The sequence below is a fragment of the Sus scrofa genome, chromosome 9, assembly GCF_000003025.6.
Source record: "Sus scrofa isolate TJ Tabasco breed Duroc chromosome 9, Sscrofa11.1, whole genome shotgun sequence".
Lineage (NCBI taxonomy): Eukaryota > Metazoa > Chordata > Mammalia > Artiodactyla > Suidae > Sus > Sus scrofa.
In genome coordinates this window covers 48986732-49008949 of record NC_010451.4, presented here as the reverse complement: position 1 = coordinate 49008949, position 22218 = coordinate 48986732, and the positions used below count along the sequence as shown (strand labels likewise).

At 36.7% G+C, this 22218-nt stretch overlaps 1 non-coding gene across 1 annotated transcript; it reads left to right on the top strand.

Moving 5' to 3' along the window:
* Positions 20898-20976, top strand: MIR9804 (microRNA 9804). Its single transcript, NR_128486.1, has one exon. It is a non-coding gene; the product is annotated as a microRNA 9804 (primary transcript).

The window sequence follows — 22218 nt, the reverse complement described above, 5'->3', positions numbered from 1 at the left end:
ATTTTCTTATTGGTTTTTATCAAAATGTAGGGACTCTATATATTTGGGAGATAAGCTCCTTTTCTTTGTATTGGTTGCAAATATTTTTATTCGGTTTTAACGTTTACATTTTTCATTGTTTAATGGTATGTCTTCATGCTAAATTTTAAGTTTTGCATTATTTTTCTTTTAGCTTTTTGTAGCTGAATATAACAATTTAGAAAATTTTGGGATTTTGATTTACATTTAGATTGGCTTTTCCCTACCCAACCCTGTAATAGAATCCTTCTTTGCTTTCTTGCAGTACTTTTATAGTTTCAAGTTTTACACTTAAATATTGATTTATTTGGAATTTATCCTTGTTTGAGGTGTAGCATGTGAATCCAATTGTTCTAGGAACTTTTGCTGAATAGTCTGCTTTCCCCTCCGATTTGAGATGCCACTTTTGTTATATAGCATAATATCTACCTACCTACCTAGCTACCTATCTGTCTAGTTCTATTTCTAAATTTTCTTGATTTTTTCTTCCATAACTGTGTCCATCTCTTTATGTTCTTTATGCCTTAATGTCATGGATTTATAGTATGTTTGAAATCAAATAGATCATTCATTTCTCTCCCTTGCTTTTCCCTTTCGGAAATTTTATAAATATTGTTTATTTATATTTTAAATATTGTTTAAATGTGAATTTAAGGAATTATCTAGCTTTTTGAAAAATTTGGTAATTTTACTAAGATTACATTATTTTAATTCAGTTGGATAAAATTGACATCTTTATGATGTTGGTTCTCCCTATCTAAAGTATATATCCTTCCATTTGTTAAATTTTACTATCTTTAGTTAGTTTTATAAAGTTTCCTTAATATGTTTTGTTTTTGTGTTAATTTTTTCTTCTGCCTTTTGTCTTTTTGTGTCACTGTTGTGAATGGGGTTCTTTCTTCTATTGTGTGTTCCAACTGGCTATTGTTTACATAGATGGAAATCATTGATTAATTCACATTCTGTGTATATCTCCACTGACTTGTTTTTTTGAGTTTATACTTTTATGCAGTTTGTTCTCTAGCATTTTCCAGGTTACCATCAAACACCTTCAAATAGTGATTGTGTCTTCTTCCTTCTTTCCAATTTTGTACTGCTAACTTTTTCCTCTATTCCATTTGTGTTGGCTAGTACCTCCTGTACAGTGTTAAATAATAGTCATGATTGTGGGAATCCTCTACAGTTTTATAGTTATGAGTGATGTTTAACTGGGGCTCAGAAAGAAGTGTTTAATTATATTAAGAAAGTATCTAGCTCTATTTATTGAGGCTTTTTTTTTTAAATCAAGAGTAATGAAAAATTTTTTAAAAATCAGGTTATTGAGTCATTTTCATATGGGTAAATTCATGCTTTTAGGTGTAGAGCTCAGAGAATTTTGACAAATGTATATAGGTTGCTAATTGCCAGTACATTAAAGATAAAGAATATTTTCAACACCACAAAAAGTTCCCTTGTGACACTTCCCCAACATTTCCACATCTGGCAACCACTGATCTGATATTTTTACCCATGGTTTTGTTTTGTCTAGAACCAATGGAATTATACAGTACAGAGTTTTTTTGTATCTTCTGTCCCTTTATCATAATGCTTTTGAAATACATTCCCATTATTATATTTATTAATAGATTTTTTTATTATTGAGGAGTCCATTATATGGATGTACTACTGTTTATTTATCCATTTACATTTGGAATGTTTCTAGATTTAAGCCTGTTATAAATAACCTACAGATCTTTGTGTACACTTATGCTTTCATTTCTTTAACTATTTAGAAGTGAAAAATATGAGTTGTATGGTAAGTGTATGTTTAACTATTAGAAATTTCCAAACTGTTTTCCCAAGTGGCTATATCATTTTACATTCATTCCCTCCATGTATGAAAATTACGATTGCTGTGTAGTCCTGTCAACCCTTTGTTTTACCCTTTTTCTTTTTGGCTGGGTGGGGCGGGGGTGGGGGGCTAGGTCGGGGAATAATTTTGTAGGTGTCTAGCAATATCTCATTGTGACTTTAATTTGCATTTTCTTAATAATTAATGATGTTGAACATCTTTTCATGTGCTTATTTGCGATCTATAGCTATTCTTTGCTGAAGTATCTGTTCAAATATTTTTGCCCATCTTTTAATTGGGACTTTGGTCTTCTTCCAATTATTTTAACAGCTTAATGAAGTATAATTAAAAAGCAATAAATTGCACATGTTAAAAGTATACTACTTGATAAGTTTTGACACCAAAATCAAGATAATGAATATACCTATCAACCTCTAAAAATTTCTTCTTGACCCATTATAATTCTTCTCTCTCATACCTCCTAACCCTGGCCCTCATCCCCAAGGAATCAAGAACATGATCTCTGTCACTTGAGATTAAGTCATATTTTCTAGAATTTTATATAAGTGGAATCATACAGTATGTATTCTTTTTATGGTGGCTCCTTTCATTGGCATAATTATTTTGAGATAAGCCTAAGTTGTTCCATGTATTCCATGTTCCACTTCATTTTTTGTTGTTGCTCAAATAGTATTTTAAGTATAGATGAACCATAATTTGTTTATATACTCCTCTCTTGGTGGACATTTGGCTTGTTTCCACATTTTGAAATTCATGTAAAAATTCTTTTGTGAATGAGTCTTTACAATTGCCATGGGTATACTTAGGTGGAATTGCTGTATCACATGGCTACTTATGTTTAACTTTTTGAGAAACCATCCAAAAGCTTTCCACAGCAGATACACCAATTTACATTCCCATCAGGGTTCCAATTTCTCCACATCCTTGCCACACTTATTTTCCTTTTTTAAAAAGATTGTTGACATGAAGTGATATCTCATTGGGATTTTGATTTACATTGACTAATGACTAATTATATTGAGCATTTTCTCATGTGCTTAATGGCCATTTGTCTATCTTCTTTGGACAAATATGTGCTTAAAGCCTTTGCCCACTTTTAAGTTGGGCTATTTGTCTTTTAATTCTTGCATTCTAAGTGTTCTTAATATATTCTAGATATTAACCCTTTTCAGATATGCAATTTGAAAATATTTTTATCCATTCTGTGTATTGTCTTTTCACTTTGTGGATAGGCTTCTTTGAATCACAAATATTTTTCATTTTTATGACGTCTAATTTATATATGTATATATATATTTTTTTTTTCTTTTTCTTTTTGTCTTTTCTTGGGCTGCACCCATGGCATATGGAGGGTTCCAGGCTAGAGGTCTAATTGGAGCTGTAGCTGCTGGTCTACACCAGAGCCACAGCAACGCAAGATCCGAGCCGCATCTGCGACCTATATACCACAGCTCACAGCAATGCCAGATCCTTAACCCACTGAGCAAGGCCAGGGATTGAACCTGCAATCTCCTAGTCGGATTCAGTAACCCCTGAGCCATGTCAGGAACTCCATGTATCTTTTTTTCTTTAGTTGTTTGTGCTTTAGGTGACATGGTTAATAAACCATTGCCTAATCTGAAGTCATGGAAATTTACATCTATGTACATTCTAAGAATTTTACAGTTTTAACTCTATGCGTGGATCTGATGAAAGAATATTAGATGTAATTCAAACTCACATGAGGAAATAAAAGATCATATGTTATTATTTGTAATTCTCCTGATTGGAAAGACAAATGCATAGAGCAATAATTATAAATCTGTGTTTATAGGCATGCAGTGTAAGTATGTGTACATTGTAAAGATACCTGCATAAAGAGGATGTGGGAATGGAACTATACAGAAACTAAGTTTTTATAAATTGTATTTGTCTGCTGGGGCTGCCATAACAGATTGCCACAGACTGGATGGCTTAAACAACAATCATTTATTTCTTATGGTTCCAAAAGCTTGAAGTCTAAGATCAAAATGGCATCAGAACTGGTTTCTGGTGAAGCTTCTCTTCCTGACTTGTGGACAGCAACTATGTCACTGTGTTCTCACATGTCCTTTACTGTGTGTACGAATAGAGAGAGGCCTCTGGTGTTTCTCCCTCTTTTTATAAGGATACCAGTCCTATCAAATAATAACCCCAGTCTTTTGATCTTACTTAATTTTGATTACCTCTTTAATGGCCCTTTATCCAAATACAGTCACATTGAGGGTTAGGGCCTCACAGTATGTTTTGGGGGCATGTACAATTCATTCAATCTGTAACATATGCTATTGAAATTAAGTTGCTGTAAATCTGAACAAGACTGTTATAAATGAGAATGTTAATCCCTAGGGAAACCTCTAAGAAAAATAACTCAAAATAGACAGTAAAAGGGACAAAGGAATTAAAATAGCATTCTACAAAATATATTTATAACATAAAAGATAGCATTATGGAAGAATTCCCTAGTGGCTCAGTGGGTTGAGGATCTGGTGTTGTTACTGCTGTGGCATGGGTTCAACCCCTGGTCCCAGAACTTCCATGTGCCACAGCAGTGGCCAAAAAAAATAAAAATAAAATAAAATAGGTTATTGAAGTTGCCAACTCTTATCATTGAATTGTCTTTTTCTCCCTGAATTATGCTAATTTTACTCTTTGTTAGTTATATGCATGTTGATAATTATATCTTCTTGATGGATGAATATTTTTATCATTATAAAATACTCTGCTTTGTCTCTAGTAACAGTTTTGTCTTAAGGTCTATTTTTTTCTGATATTAGTGGAATCACTCAAACTCTGATTTGGTTACTATGTGCATGGAATATATATTTTCCAACCTTTTACTTTCAACCAATTTGTGTCTCTGAACCTAAAGTGTGTCCCTTGTAGATAGCATATAGTTTAATGATTTCAACATATTCTGCCAATCTATGTTTTTAATTGAAGAGTTTAATTTAGTTGTATTTAATCAAATTACTGATAAGGCAGGACTTATGTCTGCATTTTGTTATTTGTTTTCTCTATGTCTAGCTTTGTGGTCATCAAATGATTGGATAAAGATTTCCATAAAAGCTGTCTATTTGTTTTCTATGGTTTTAAAAAATTTACCACAAACTAGATGACTTAAAACAACATACATTTATTCTATTGTAGTTCTGAATAACTCTGAAATAATTTTCATTGGACTGAAATCGTGGTGTTAGTAGGGCTGCAATCTCTCCAGAAGATCAAGGGGGAGAATCTGTTTCTCTGTAATTTCCAAATTCTAGAGTTGCATACCTTGGTTCATGGGTCTTTACCCCATCTTCCAAGCCAGCAGTGTAGCATCTTGCTTTGGTCTTTTTTTTTTTTTTTTTTTTTTTAGGTTATACTTCTATTTTTATTTTATTTTATTTTTTTATTATTATTTTTTTTTATTTTCCCACTGTACGGTAAGGGGGTCAGGTTATCCTTACACATATACATTACAATTACAGTTTTTCCCCCACCCTTTCTTCTATTGCAACATGAGTATCTAGACATAGTTCTCAATGCTATTCAGCAGGATTTCTTTATAAATCTATTCTAAGTTGTGTCTGATAAGCCCAAGCTCCCGATCCCTCCCACTCCCTCCCCCTCCCATCAGGCAACCACAAGTCTCTTCTCCAAGTCCATGATTTTCTTTTCTGAGGAGATGTTCATTTGTGCTGGATATTAGATTCCAGTTATAAGTGATATCATATGGTATTTGTCTTTGTCTTTCTGGCTCATTTCACTCAGGATGAGAGTCTCTAGTTCCATCCATGTTGCTACAAATGGCATTATGTCATTCTTTTTTATGGCTGAGTAGTATTCCATTGTGTATATATACCACCACTTCCGAATCCAATCATCTGTCGATGGACATTTGGATTGTTTCCATGTCCTGGCTATTGTGAATAGTGCTGCAATGAACATGCGGGTGCATGTGTCTCTTTTAAGTAGAGTTTTGTCCGGAAAGATGCCCAAGAGTGGGATTGCAGGGTCATATGGAAGTTCTATGTATAGATTTCTAAGGTATCTCCAAACTGTTCTCCATAGTGGCTGTACCAGTTTACATTCCCACCAGCAGTGCAGGAGGGTTCCCTTTTCTCCACAGCCCCTCCAGCACTTGTTATTTGTGGATTTATTAATGATGGCCATTCTGACTGGTGTGAGGTGGTATCTCATGGTAGTTTTGATTTGCATTTCTCTTACAACCAGCGATGTTGAGCATTTTTTCATGTGTTTGTTGGCCATCTGTATATCTTCTTTGGAGAAATGTCTATTCAGGTCTTTTGCCCATTTTTCCATTGATTGATTGGCTTTTTTGCTGTTGGGTTGTATAAGTTGTTTATATATTCTAGAGATTAAGCCCTTGTCCGTTGCATCATTTGAAACTATTTTCTCCCATTCTGTAAGTTGTCTTTTTGTTTTCTTTTGGGTTTCCTTTGCTGTGCAAAAGCTTTTCAGTTTGATGAGGTCCCATGGGTTTATTTTTGCTCTAATTTCTATTGCTTTGGGAGACTGACCTGAGAAAATATTCATGATGTTGATGTCAGAGAGTGTTTTGCCTATGTTTTCTTCTAGGAGTTTGATGGTGTCCTGTCGTATATTTAAGTCTTTCAGCCATTTGGAGTTTATTTTTGTGCATGGTGTGAGGGTGTGTTCTAGTTTCATTGCTTTGCATGCAGCTGTCCAGGTTTCCCAGCAATGCTTGCTGAATAGACTTTCTTTTTCCCATTTTATGTTCTTGCCTCCCTTGTCAAAGATTAATTGACCATAGGTGTCAGGGTTTATTTCCAGATTCTCTATTCTGTTCCATTGGTCTGTCTGTCTGTTTTGGTACCAATACCACACTGTTTTGATGACTGTGGCTTTGTAGTATTTCTTGAAGTCTGGGAGGGTTATGCCTCCTGCTTGGTTTTTGTTTCTCAGGATTGCTTTGGCGATTCTGGGTCTTTTGTTGTTCCATATAAATGTTTGGATTGTTTGTTCTAGTTCTGTGAAAAATGTCATGGGTAATTTGATAGGGATTGCATTGAATCTGTAGATTGCTTTGGGTAGTATGGCCATTTTCAAAATATTGATTTTTCCAATCCAGGAACATGGAATATCTTTCCATTTCTTTACATCTTCTTTGATTTCTTTGATTAAAGTTTTATAGTTCTCGGCATATAGGTCCTTTACCTCTTTGGTCAGGTGTATTCCGAGGTATTTGATTTTGTGAGGTACAATTTTAAAAGGTATCATTTTTTTGTATTCCTTTTCTAATGTTTCATTGCTGGTATACAGAAATGCAACTGACTTCTGAATGTTAATCTTATATCCTGCCACTTTGCTGAATTTATTAATCAGTTCAAGGAGTTTTGGGGTTGAGTCCTTAGGGTTTTCTAGGTATAGTATCATATCATCTGCATACAGTGACAGTTTGATCTCTTCTCCTCCTATATGGATGCCTTTGATTTCTTTTGTTTGTCTAATTGCTGTGGCTAAGACTTCCAAAACTATGTTGAAGAGCAGTGGTGAGAGTGGGCATCCCTGTCTTGTTCCAGATTTGAGTGAGAAGGCTTTCAGTTTTTCCCCATTGAGGATTATATTTGCTGTGGGTTTATCATAAATAGCTTTGATTATATTCAGGAATGTTCCCTCTATACCCACTTTGGCGAGGGTCTTGATCATGAATGGATGTTGAACTTTGTCAAATGCTTTTTCTGCGTCTATTGAGATGATCATATGATTTTTGACCTTTTTTTTGTTAATGTGGTGTATGATGCTGATTGATTTGCATATGTTGAACCATCCTTGTGAACCTGGGATGAACCCTACCTGGTCATGGTGTATAATTTTTTTGGTATGTTGTTGGATTTGGTTGGCTAAGATTTTGTTGAGAATTTTTGCATCTGTATGCATCAATGGTATTGGGCGATAGTTTTCTTTTTTGGTGGTATCTCTGTCTGGTTTTGGAATGAGGGTGATGGTGGCCTCACAGAATGTCTTTGGGAGTATTCCTTCTTCTTCAACCTTTTGAAAGAGTTTAAGGAGGATGGGCACCAATTCCTCTTTATATGTTTGATAAAATTCACCTGTGAAGCCATCTGGTCCTGGACTTTTATTTGTAGGGAGTGATTTTATGACCTCTTCAATTTCATTTCTAGTGATCGGTCTGTTCAGTTGGTCTGTTTCTGCTTGATTCAGTTTTGGCAGGCTGTAAGATTCTAGAAAATTGTCCATTTCTTCCAGATTGTCAAACTTGTTGCCATACAGTTGTTCATAGTATTCTCTTATGGTTTTTTGTATTTCTGCTGTACCCGTTGTGATTTCTCCTTTTTCATTTATAATTTTGGTTATTTGGGTTCTTTCTCTCCTCTTTTTAGTGAGTCTGGCCAGGGGTTTGTCAATTTTGTTCACCTTTTCAAAGAACCAGCTCTTGGTTTTATTAATTTTCTCTATTGTTTTTTGAGTCTCTATTTTATTGATTTCTTCTTTGATCTTTATAATTTCCTTCCTTCTGCTGACTTTAGGACTTTTTTGTTCTTTTTCTAATTCGTTTAGGTGGAGGGTTAAGTTGTCCATTTGGGATCTTTCTTCTTTTTTGAGAAGGGCCTGTATTGCTATAAATTTTCCTCTGAGCACTGCTTTCGCAGCATCCCATAGATTTTGAGAGGTTGTGTCTTCATTATCATTTGTTTCAAGGTAGTTTTTAATTTCCTTCTTGATTTCCTCATTGACCCATTGGTTTTTTAGTAGCATGTTGTTTAGTCTCCATGTAGTAGGTTTTTTCTCTTTCCTTTTCCCATGGTTGGTTTCTAATTTCATGGCATTGTGGTCAGAGAAGATTGCTTTGGTCTTCTCATTGCTCTTTCCTTCTGTGCCAAATCTCCCTTGACCTCCCTCATATAAGTGCAATTTTTATTGCAAAATTATGGCCCATCCAGATAATCTCCCCATTTCAGTATCCTTATCATAACATTAGTTTTTTTTGTTTTTTTGTTTTTTTGTTTTTGTTTTTTTGCCAGGTATGGTAACATTCAAGAGCTTGAATGTATGGTAACATTTGCAGAGATTAGGACTTGGGCATCTTTGGTAGCCACTATTAATCCTACCACAGCCAAGAACACATAAATCTCCTAGTCTTTGCCAAAAGGCTGTGTGTGTGTGTGTTGGGAACACTGACACTTCTCTGCCTTAGCTCTCACTTCCTGCCAAGCAAACTCTGTTACCCAGCTTTTCCTTTTAATACTTTTGATTTAACTACTGTTTACCCCAATTATTTTCCCCACTTCATGCAGCCACAAAGTTAAAATACCTGTCAGTGACTTTTTGACAGGGGCTCACTAGAGAGAAGGCTTTTCATACTGGGTAAGCTGCATGTTAAATAAAATACAGGCAGCCTTGTAAGCTGGATCTTCTGGGGAACCACCAAATAGATAAAACTATAGTTGTGCTTTGCACATGAGGTTCTGCAAGAGCTTTGGCTTCATTATGTTCCTTCTAGTGGCTGCCAGGCTGCACTGGGAATGCAAGCTGTTATTTTTCAAAGTGGCTATGGAGCTGAAGAACAGGACCTTGGAATAGGGCAAGTTAAAATGTTGCAAAACTAACTGTTCTTACCAAGATTCCGCTGTTTTTTTAATAGCTGTTCCCTGGATTGCTATAAGCATTTGGGTAATTCTAAGAGTTCTTAAAATGCGAGTTGGATCATTTTTGTCAGTTTCTTCATTGTTTTTATGGAAAACAACATTTTGGAGGTACTCTGTCATTTTTGTTGATGTAACTCGGCAAACTTTTTTAAAGTAGTTGTACCATTTTATATTCCCATTGGCAGTGTTGGAGAGTTGTAGTGCTTCTGTATTCTGTATTCTACATGGTCAGGGCTTTTTTGTTTTAGGTATTCTGATAGGTATGTACTTATACCTCTTTGCAGTTTTAATTTGTGTTTTCCTAATAAGTGGTATATTGAATGTCTTTTCATGTATTTATTTGCTATCTGTATACTTTCTTAAATGGTGAAATGTACTTTTAGTTGTATTCTGCCCCCCCCCTTTTTTTCTTTTTCTTTTGACTGCACCTGTGGCATGCAGAAGTTCCTGGGCCAGGGATCCTAGCAATAGCAGTAACAACACTAAATCCTTAAACACTATGCCACAGGGAACTCCATGTCTTATCCCTTTTTTATTGCTAATTTATTTTCTTATTATTGAAGTTTGTAGTTTCTTTATATATTCTGGGGACAAGTTCTTAATCAGAAATATGATGTGCAGATATTACTTCCTAATGTGTGTCTTTTGATTCTCTTAACAATGTCTTTTGAAGAACAGAAGTTCTTAATTTTGATCAAGTCCACTCTACCAATTTTTTTTACAGTATGGATGATGCATTTGGTGTCATATATGACAAATCTTTGCCTAGTCCAGTGTTCCATTTTTTTCCTTTTAGACTTTTTATAGTTTGGGGTTTGTAAATTTTTTAAAAATATAATTTTAGATTTTCATTTAGGCCTATGATCTATTTGAGTTATTTTTTGTAAAGGAAAGGTATGAATTGAAGGTTTATTTCTTTGCTTACTTGCTTTTTTGCTTAGGGATATCTGATTCTTCCAGTACCTTTTGTTGAAAAGACTACCATTTCCCCACTGACTTGCCTTGCAGCTTTCTCTAAAATTGATTGACCAAGTTAGGCATTTTAGGACTTCCACTTTTGTTCCATTTATCTATTTATAGGCTATCTTTATAGCAAAATATTGTTTTGGTTCTTGTAGATTCAATTTTAAACTCGGGTAATGTTAAGTCTTCCCACCTTTTTTTTTTTTTTTTTTTTTGTCTTTTTGCTATTTCTTTGTGCCACTCCTGTGGCATATGGAGGTTCCCAGGCTAGGGGTCTAATCGGAGCTGTAGCCACTGGCCTACACCAGAGCCACAGCAACACGGGATCCGAGCTGCATCTGCAACCTACACCACAGCTCATGGCAATGCCGGATCATCAACCCACTGAGCAAGGTCAGGGACCGAACCCGCAACCTCATGGTTCCTAGTCGGATTCGTTAACCACTGTGCCACGGCGGGAACTCCCCCACCTTATTCTTTTTAAAAGTAGTCCTGGTTATTCTTTTTTTAAAAAAAAAATAATTAATTTTTTCAGGGCCACACCCATGGTACATGGAATTTCCCAGGCTAGGGTTTGAATCTGCTGTAGCTGTCAGCCTACACCACAGCCATAGCAATGTGGGATCTGAGCTGAATCTTTGACCTCCACCACACCTCATGGCAATGCTGGATCCTTAACCCACTGATTGAGGCCAGGGATCAAACCCACATCCTCATGCTTACTAGTTGGGTTCGTTACCACTGAGCCACAATGGGAACTCCTGTCCTGGTTATTCTAGATCATTTATATTACCATGTAAGTTTTAGAATCAGTTTGACAATATCTACAAAACATGTTCTTTTTTTTTTTTTTTAAGCTAGGGTTTCGTTATTTACATAAAATTCAATTTGGGGGGAATTAATTTCTTAACAATATCGATTGTCTTAATCTATGAAAACCATCTATTTCTCCATTTCTTTAAGTATTTCTTAATCTTTCAGCAATGTTTTGTATTATTTACAGGGCTTTCACATGTTTTGTTGGATTTGTCAATCAGTATTTCATGTTATTTATGCTCTTCTACAGATTTGATTTTTCCTTAATTTCTGATTTTCATTGCTAACATATCAGAAACTGATTTTTGTACATTTAGCTTGTACCTCTGCCACTGATAAACTGATTTATTCTTAATGCTCTGTTGTATACTCCACAAGATTTTCTAAACATATAAGAATGTGATCTAAGAATAGAGATAGTTTTACTTCTCCTTTCCAATCTGGACAGCTTTTTATTTTGTTTTATTTCCTTTTCTTTTCATCTCTTCTTCCTTATTGTTCTGGCTAGAACCTTTAGTAATGTGGAATTGTAGCTGTAGAATGGATATCTTTGTCTCTTTCCTTGATCTTGGGGGATAAAATTAATTACCTTTGAAGATAATTTTATTTTAATTTTTCTTTAATTTTTAAAATTTTTGTCTTTTTGCCATTTCTTGGGCTGCTCCCGTGGCATATGGAGGTTCCCAGGCTAGGGGTCTCATCAGAGCTGTAGCTGCCAGCCTGCACCAGAGCCACAGCAATGCAGGATCCGAGCCACGTCTGTGACCTACACCACAGCTCACGGCAACCCCAGATCGTTAAGCCACTGAGCAAGGGCAGGGATTGAACACGCAACCTCATGGTTCCTAGTTGGATTCATTAACCACTGTGCCACAACGGGAACTCCTGAAGATAATTTTAGCTGAAAGTTTTTCATTGATGCTCTTGGTCAGGTAGTTTACTCAGAGATATTTTGTTATATATTATAAATGGATTTTAAATTTTGTCTTTTTTTCCTGAGTCTATTTTAGATGATTATATAATTTTCCCTTTTAAAATATATTGATCATTGTTTTCTTTATTAATTTTCAAATATTGAACCAACCTTGCATTCCTGGGGTCAACTCCACATGATCATAATGTATTATCCTATTGATATATTTCTGCCAAAGTTTTGGTAGGAGGTTTTGCATCCATGTTTGATGGACTGTATTCTTTAGTTTCTTGTGTTGTAATATCTGTGTAGTTTTGGTTTTAGGTAGTATTCATTTAATGATTAAATGAATTGAAAATTGTTCCTTTGTCTTCTATTTTCTGAAAGTATTTGTGTAGAATTAGCTTCATTTCTCCCATAAATGTTTGGTAAAATTCACCAGTGACACTATCTGTGCCTGAAGGTTTTTTTAATGGAAGTTTAAAAGCTATATAAATATTTATATTATATATTTATTATATATATTTAAAAGACATTTCTTGGTTTTACTAATTTTTCTCTATTGTTTTTAAATTTTCATTGATTTTTGCTCTTATGTTTATTTCCTCCTTATGGTGTACATTTAATTTGCTATCTTGCTAATTTAATAAAGCAGAATTAGATTTTTAACTTGAGATTTTTTTCTATTATAAACATTTTATTCTAAAAATTTCCATCTAATCGCTACTTTTTCTACATCTAACAAATTTTGATATATTGTATTTTCATTTTTTTCAACTCAGTATTTTAATCGACATTGTAATTTTACCTTTGTTTCATTTTATTTAGTTTAATTTCAAAATATTTTGGGATATTAAATACATCTCTTATTTATTTCTAGTTTGAGTCCATTGTGGTCACAAAACATACTTTATATGATTTCAATTATTTTCTAACTTTTGACACATTTAGAGCCTAGAATATGTTGTACTTTAGTAAATGATGTATTCTTTAAAAAGAATAAATTTTGCTTTTTGGGTAAAAAATTCTGTAAATATTTAGGTCTATATCCTTACTGAGAGAGGAGTATTGATGTCTCCAACTTTACCTGTGAATTTGTCTCTTTATCCTATCAATTTTTGGTTATGTACTTTGAAGTATTCTTATACTATCAACTAATAAATCTTTACTATCATGTAATGTCTATCTTTATCCCTAATGATTGGCCTTGTTCTAAAGTCTACTTTTTCTCTTGTCTTATAATAAAGCCATTCTAGCTTTTTAAAAACTTTTAAAACTAGTAACTGAATGAGATATATCTTCCATCCTTTTACTTTTAACCTATATAGTTTTTATATTTAAAATGAGTTTCCTGGAGTTCCCATTGTGGCTCAATGGTTAATGAATCTGACTAGGAACCATGAGGTTGAGGGTTTGATCCCTGGCCTTGCTCAGTAGGTTGAGGATCCAGTATTGCTATGAGCTGTGGTATAGGTTGCAGACATGGCTCAGATCCCGCATTGCTGTGGCTCTGGTGTAGGCCGGCAGCTACAGCTCTGATTAGACCGCTAGCCTGGGAACCTCTATATGCCGTGGGTGTGGCCCTAGAAAAGACAAAAAGACAAACAAACAAACAAAAAATAAATAAATAAATAAAATGAGTTTCTTGTAGTTAGCACAAGATTGAGTCTTGTGCTTTTAGACAATATGACTATCTCTGCCTCTTAACTGAAGTGATAAGAACATTGATATTTACTCATTGCTGTGATTCAGTTGAAATCTAACACTTGGCCAAATTTCTATTTGTTGTACTTTTTTTGTTCCATTTTCTTTTAATGAATTCTTTTTTATTAATTGAGTTTGATTCCATTTTATCTTGATTATTGGCTTGTTTGTTATACTTTTTTTTTTAAGAAAATTAGTGATTGCTTTAGAGAAGCAGTTCTCAACAGGGGGACATTTTGCCTTCTAGGGGATATTTGGCAATGTCTGGATACATTTTTAATTGTCACAATTGTGAGGATTCATTATGGCATCTAATGGGCAGATGCCTAGAATGCAGCTAAACATCCTACAATGTGCAGGGCAGCCCTTCACAGCAAAGAATTCTCGGGCCCCAAAGTCAACAGAATTTAAGCTGAGAAATGCCATTCTAGGATTTATAATACAGATATTTAAAGTACAACATTCTACCTTCAAATAACATTCTATCACTTCAACTATCATTTAAGATGCCTACAGTGGTTTACTTCAGCTTTCCCCTTCCCATCCTTCATATTATTGTGTATTAGAGCCTGACTCGCTTTTGCTGTCTGACTACCGTTTAAAGCCCTCCCACTTCCCTTTCTCTTTCTGTCCCACCCTAGATGTGTTGATGAGAAAGCCCAGGTGTGCCCTTCTTTGGCACCATTGGGAATTTCAAACTATGCAAGCCTTGGTCTGTATATAGGAACTCCCACCCTCGTCCCATCCCCTAAACACCATAAAACCTGAGCAAGTCTCTTTTCTCTACTCTTTCAAACCAATTCAGATCAGCTTGGGAGCCCTCTGTGTACTCCTTATAAAGTTTCAATATGTGAACAATAAACTTTTCAAACCTTTTCAGTATGTGGCAGGTGTCATTGGTCTAAACATCCAAACCAAATTTTGGATGTATACTGCTCTGTCTCTTGAAAATGGATCATTTTTTCCCCCTTGTTTCTGTTTGCTCCATAAGTTTTTTTAGAATGCCAGGAATTAAGTGTAGGAAACAGTAAATGTAGAGATAAATATCATTTATGTCCATAAATGGTCAAGTCTCTCCTATCAAGTCATTGACAGGATAGAGAGGCCTTTTATCTTAATGGTGTCAGTAATTGAAATGGGTGTGTAGTTTGCTGTTGCTGGTATAATCTTCAGTGCATGACAGGCTTCAAATTCCTCTTGTTATGGACTTCTATTGCCTTGTAGGACCTGTGGGTAGGTTTCTCTCAGTATTTGAATTCCATCCTCAGGTTTCAGACATCTTTGTGTCTCTGCCATAGAGGAGGTCTCTTTTCATGCTCTTTCCTCATCTCCAGAGTAAACTGCTATTGTGTCACTGCAAGCTCATGATTGGGGTAAGGGTTTGGTTCTCAGTTTTGGTTCTTAATGTTGTATTTGCCCATCTTTTTTAGCACCTATAATATGATTATATGATTTGACTTTCCTTAAACTTACCCTTTTTTTTGGGGGGGGGGTCTTTTTGTCTTTTCTAGGGCCATACCTGCGGCATGTGGAGGTTCCCAGGCTAGGGGTCTAATTGGAGCTGTAGCCGCTGGCCTACGCCAGAGCCACAGCAGCTCGGGACCCGAGCCATGCCTGTGACCTACACCGCAGCTCACGGCAAAGCTGGATCCCTAACCCACTGAGCAAGGCCGGGGATCGAACCCACAACCTAATGTTTTGGATTCCTTAACCACTGATCCATGACAGGAACTCCGAATTTTCTTTTCCCATTCTTTGGAACAGTTTAATTAGCGTTGGAATTACATGCTTTTTAAAGTTTTGATAACATTCTTCTGTGAAACATAGTAGGCCAAGAACTTTTTTTACAGATGGGTCTTTTCAAGGGAAATTGATTCATTTATATTTTATAAATGCCTTCTAGTGTAGGATTGGCATATCCTAGTTTCCCAAAATATTTTCCCTTTCAAACTTAACTTGCATAAATTTGAACAAAGTCCTTCCTTAAGAGTATTTTAATTTTTTTCTGCTTGCATGATTTGTTTTTGTTTTTGTTTTGTTTTTCTTCCTGTTTTCACTGATTAGGTTGAATTGTAGTTCATCTGTTATATTAATTTTTATGAAAGTGCTAACTTTCTTATATATTCATTTTTCTGTTTTCCTGTTTTCTAGTACTTTAATGTCACTTTGTCTTTTAAAACTCGATTCTTCTGCTTACATTAAGTTGATTTTGTGGTGCTTAATTAGTTCGCTTTAACTCATGTTTCATTTTTATATCTTCTAATCTATTCTGTATTTTCTATAGTGTTTATTCTTCACTGCGCTTCTTATAATTTTGAATTCATTTATGTGGTGACATTTTCCCCTTTACTATCTTCTTAGGTTCTGGGAGCTCAGGTTTCATTTCCTCCTGTTATCTGTTCTCTCTAGATTCTTCTATTTCTGCCTTGGGGTCTCCCTTTTAAAGACAATATTTCCTTTAAGTTGTTTTATCTATTTTAATTCATGGCCACATGCTTCATCTGCTCTGTTGCAGCATTGTCTGATGAGTAGTCTTTGTCTGTTGGTAAGGTTTTTTGGTTTTTAGATATGTGATTTATCTCAACTGTCTTTTTGTGTGTAGTGTAAGGTAGAGTTCCAGGATTGTGTTTATTTTTATTTTTTGCCTATGTTTATCCAGTTGTAATAGTAAAATTTGTTGAAAAGACATTATTCTTCCATTGAATTGCCTTAGCACCCCTGTCAAAAATAATTGACTGTGTATAGGTTGGTCTCTTTCTGGACTCTCTTCTGTTCCACCATTTTCTGTGTTCGTATTAGGCTAGTGCTACACTATCTTGATTTTTATAGCTCCACGGTAAGTCTTTTTTTTTTTTTTTTTTTTTTTTTTTGTCCTTCTGTCCTTTTTAGGGCCACATCCACGGCATGTGAAGGTTCCCAGGCTAGGGGTCGAATTGGAGCTACAGCTGCTGGCCTACACCACAGCCACATCAATGCCAGATCCGAGCTGTAACTGCAACCTATACCACAGCACACAGCAACGCCAGATCCTTAACCCACTGGGCGAGGCCAGGGATCAAACCCACAATCTCACGGTTCCTAGTTGGATTGTTTCCACTACACCATGATGGAACTCCACATAGTAAGTCTTAAGTCAAATAGTTTAATCTTCTAGCCTTTTCCTTCTTTTTGAGATTGGCTTATCTATCCGTGGCTCTTTATATTTTCATGTTCATTTTAGAATCAACTTGATTTATTAAAAAAAATACTTCTGGGCTTTTTATTGGGATTGTGGATAATTAATAGATCAATTTGAGGAGACCAAGACATTTGAGTTTTCCACTCCACAAATATGTCATATCTTTCCAGTCATATAAGTTTGTGTGTTTTTTTTTTTTATCATAGGTTTATGGTTTTTGTTGGTAAGCTTTGGTACTTACCCTATAGATTTTTATTGTAACATCATTCTATTTATAATCTTCCAGTTTCTCTATTATCATAGAAGGAATGATAGGGGAGCTTTGTAACTGGTACAGAAACAAATCAGCTCCTACAAATAAGTTTGCTTGTTTTATTCTTTATATAGCCCAGACTCGGAATCCTATATTATTATAAAGGATTAAAAGTAAATTAGTCTGAGAAATTAGTTAAAGTTCCTTCAATATTTTAATTTTTCTAAGTTTTTTAAGCTCTATTCTTTTAGATTCATAGGATTTTAGAATTTTAGAACTGGTAAGAGATGTTAATTTTGCAGGAAATTAAAATTAAGTGCCTTGATCTAGATGCCACTGCTGAGTGGCAGAACCATAGCATTTGTATAGCCTAACTCTCAGCCGTTGATTTTTACACTGATACCTGCAGGCCTTTTTGCTACTTATCTCTGGTGAATTTATCTCCTAAAAATTTTATTTCTAATAAATTATCAATGATAATTTTCTTTTATGTTTTTGTAAGAAAACAGATTTGAGATGGATAAATCTGTGCACTCTTATTAAAAACAAAATTAGGACTAGAACTAGAGAGTCTCAATTATTCAGACATCCACATATTAAAATCATCAATGGAAATTTCCTCCCAATGTATACAATTATTTCTTCTTTGAGAGGGCTGTTTCAGAATAGCTGCAATTGCTTTGGTGTTGAAACCCTGGGAAACATGATCTGAGTGTGCAATGTGTTAAAAATAACCCAACACACCATCTCATCAGCAGCTGCTAAAAGAGTGCTTTTTTGCTCATTTTTTAAAGTTTTATTGAAGTGCAGTTGATGTACAATGTTGTGATAATTTCTGCTGTACAACACAGCGATTCAGGGATTCAGGTATACATGCTTCGTAATGGTTTTCACCATCAACCAATCCTGTTGAAGGTAGTCTATGCTTCAGTGTTCCACCTTCCTTCTCTTCTTTCCTGATCCTCTTTGCCACCTTCCTCAGGTATCCAGTTTCACCCAAGCCTGTGAACAGTTGATGAGCCCAAAGAACAGTTGTAAACCAAAACTGCAGGAGGTAGGGCAAGGTCAGAGACATCATGTAAGGACAAGCCAGAAGTAGGTAAGACCAGGGGGGTTCTATGAGATGAATGTTAAGAGAAACCTAGGGATGCAGAAACGAGAGACTCACAGAGCCTATATATAATCCAAGGCTGGGAAGATCAGGAATCAAGCAGGCAGCAAACACAGAAAACCCAAAGCACGAGGAGCCAAAAATGCTTGAAACAGAGGTAGCTGGCAATCTCAAGGAAAAACTAGCTTGGAGCCTGTGGGTCCAGGGCCACCATTTTGCACACCTCTGTGGAGTATCGTTCTTATCACCTCCTGTGAAGGGCAGGTCAGCCACATTAGGGAATGGGCCAGTATTTTTAAAGATTTAATATGAAAAAAATGGGATGTAAATCTCTCCTGTGCCACCTTCCATCCAACATGCTCTGGAGAAGAATGCTGAAATCCATACTAAGGTGATGTCTCCACAGGAGAATCTGGACAATCAGTGGAATCCACGTAAGAGGCTAAAAGGCTCAACCTTCAAATGAGGGAAATAATGTGCGCAGGGGATGATTTGGGCCACCCCAAGTGGGTGACATGCTGCCTGGGAGCCTCAGTACCAAGTCTGGTAATTGCAGAGTCTTTGGGAGCGCACCCCCACTCAGTGCCTCAGTCCAGTACACACGCCTTTAATTTGGGGTTTTTTAATTCAACTCCAAGGCTGCCGTCAGCCATTTTCCCCTCTCTCCTTTAACACTGACCACCTTGTTCCCTTTTCTACCCTGAACAGAGCCAAGCAGTGTGCATTGAAATCCAGCATCCTTTGTGTTGTTTGAGAAATCTGAGGCTGACATCTCTGGGGCTTTTTTGTTTCTCTTGCCTCTCTCTACCGTGACCTGCCAACTCCTTTTGGCTCTCCTGGGCTTTCGTCAAGTCCTGTATCGATTGCTACCCTTTTCTTTATTTACTGGATGCTAAGGATGAACCCTGCAGCACAATGACGCTGGCTTTGGACATGGGCAGGTCAACCTCCGACCTCGGGCACATAGGTCCAGTGATATTTCACCAGACCAGGCTTGTTGTTGCATCAGCAGCTCATAAAGGAGCCAATTGACTTTTTTTTTTTTTTCCCAGATTGCTATTCTGAATTCACAAGGTTTTTTCTGGGATTTCATTCTGCTCCTTTAAATGCTTTTTTTTTTTTCTGCTTCTTTCCCATCTTAGACCTAGTGATCCTCAGGTACCCGGTTTGCTAATTACCCCCAATGCTGGCACCTGACAGCAGGTGGCCATGGTTCTGTTAATTATGTCCCCAGGCTTAGGAATTCTCCTCTAATGACATCCCATCATCTACCTCTGACTCTTGGGCTGAAAGCAGGTTGCTCGCATACTTCTCTTCCCCTGAGCTCTTCAAATCTATTCTTTTGCCCGAGCACCTTAAGATTCCTCTGCTGTGCCTTGGAGGTATGTGATAGATAGAAGATATGAACAGCTAACTCAGTGTATTCTACAGCATCCACGCACGGATATTGCAGGCTCCAGGGAAGGGGGATTCGAGACTCAGCCAGCCCCACATTGATTTATCAGTCACACAGACCAACTGGGAAAGTAGTACCAGAGGTATTCATTCTGGGTAGACCTGTAGTAGATTAAGTTCCCCCTTTTGTCTGCTTCCATCCCCCTGACCCTACACAGACTGCCCTTTAGCCCAGAAATTGCAGTTTTTCATAAAGAGTGGAATAAATATGAAAGGCAGCCATGGTTAATTCCTTCCTATGGAAATGACAGGACTATGGTATACGATATAAGAGGCCTTGGGTCTCCAGAGAAGTAGTAATATTCATTCCATGAGCACCTGGGCCTCTGCTTTTCATCCGTAAAGTGGAGGAAATATCTATTCCTTTTTTGGGAAATGAAGTTTGGAATGAGGACAAAAGGACTCCTTGTGCAATATTTCCAAAAGACTTGGTTTTCCATTGAGACAGGTGCTGTGGGCATACATGTGAACGCACAAAGATATGTAGATATATAGATAATTCCTCATTCATTGATTCAGGAGACTGGAAGAACTGCACTGTGGGTAAGGAGAGCTGTTGAGCAGGGAGTTTTAGTCAATTTGTAGGTACTTGAAAGCAATTGTGATGGATGTGGGAAAAGAAATCAATGCAGAACTATCAATAGGGATTTCACTGTAAATACAATATCCTAACAGCCTAAATAGTCATCAGAAATACTGCCTATCTGTAATGTGAGCAAATTAAAAAGGGCCAATAAGATCTTTGCATATCAGTCATAAAAGTAAAATCAAACAAGCACTTAGCTTCACAAATGCAGAGGCCAGTATGGGGAGAGACAGTTAAAATTGGTCCTGGTCAAGGTCAGCAGGGCCTTATCTTGTCTACAGTTACAATCACAATTTTCCTTTGTGTAAAAGACTTTTATGTGTCGTGGCAATTGATTCTCCTAACTAAGAGAGCCAGGTCAGGTTCACTTCTTATATATGAGGAAGCTGGCTCAGAGGGTTCACCCAGGATCAGAGGATGGACACACAGGAAGGTTCAGGCTGAATCCCAGGTAATTCTTCCTGAGCTCAGGCACTTCCCACTTGTCCTCATTTGCTCTGGGAATTAGATATTTTCTTTGAGGCTTCAGTTCTGTCCTAATACACTGTCCTCTCTCTTTAGGGGATCTTCTTCTCATTGGTCCTTTTTCAATGACTTGATAATTAGGTTCAATTAATACCCATTCTCTATATTTGAGTCAGCAAAGGCCCCAGGGCTGCCCTGAATTGTGGCATTATCATTTGGCCCTGGCGGGTCTCCAAATACTCTCTTCTGCTGATTCTACCTGAGGAGCCTCCCATCCTGGCATTTCTGGTCAAAGAAGGAGGGTGATGAGAAGGAAGCAATGAACGAGGTGCCTTAACAAATGCACACCACAATTCCTGGCAACTCTGCAGCCCAGCCTGGTTTGAAATAATTTAGATTTTCTTGCTGAGCTCACTGACTCTTTGCCCATCATTCACATCTGCACTGATAAAATAACTCTCAAGAGGGATTTTTAATTTGTACTTGGTTTTGCTGGATCTTCTCTTTCATGCTTCCATCTCTAGTTATTGAACCCTTCGCTCTCTCTCTCTTTCTCTCGGGTTGTTTGAAATCTTCTCAATCAATTAATTCCCCCACTCCTACTTACCAATATATTTGGGAGTTTTGGCTCTCAGATCAGGGAGCCACATAAAGATGCTCTTAAATATGCAGGCCAGTGAATACACCTATATTGTGACTGTTGTGCCCATTCTTTCTAGTATGTTAAGATTTAGGGAAAAATTGTCACCATGTTAGGTTCTTTCCATCCCACACCCATTATGATTTTTTTCCTGACCATTCGGAGACTGAGAAAAGGTGGCAGTGGTAAGGATTTATTGCTCTTCCTTGATCTATGTGAATAAACCGCACTATTCCAGTGAGATCTGCATTCAAACAACAGACTCTCCCTGCCGGCTTGGCTGTGTTCTCTGTTCTGCAGACAACAAAAGATGACAGGTTGCAAGTTCCAGCCTCAGAAGAGAGCAACTGGCTTCCGTTGGCAACCTTACTTGTTAACTGGCAGCTTGAGAAAAAAGACTCCCTGGGTCATCTAAGGACAGGCAGGGGTTGATGAGTTTGAAAGTAGTAGCAGCAGCAAAGAAAGGGTGGATGACAATTCCGTAGCACAGCAGTGGCTGGGTCCCTCTCTCCCTCTACCCTTTTCTCCTCTCCAGAGTCCTCAGCCCATCTCTCAGCCCATTCTGGTAGTAGAGTCAGAGGGGAGATATATAGGAAGCATGCCTGTTTC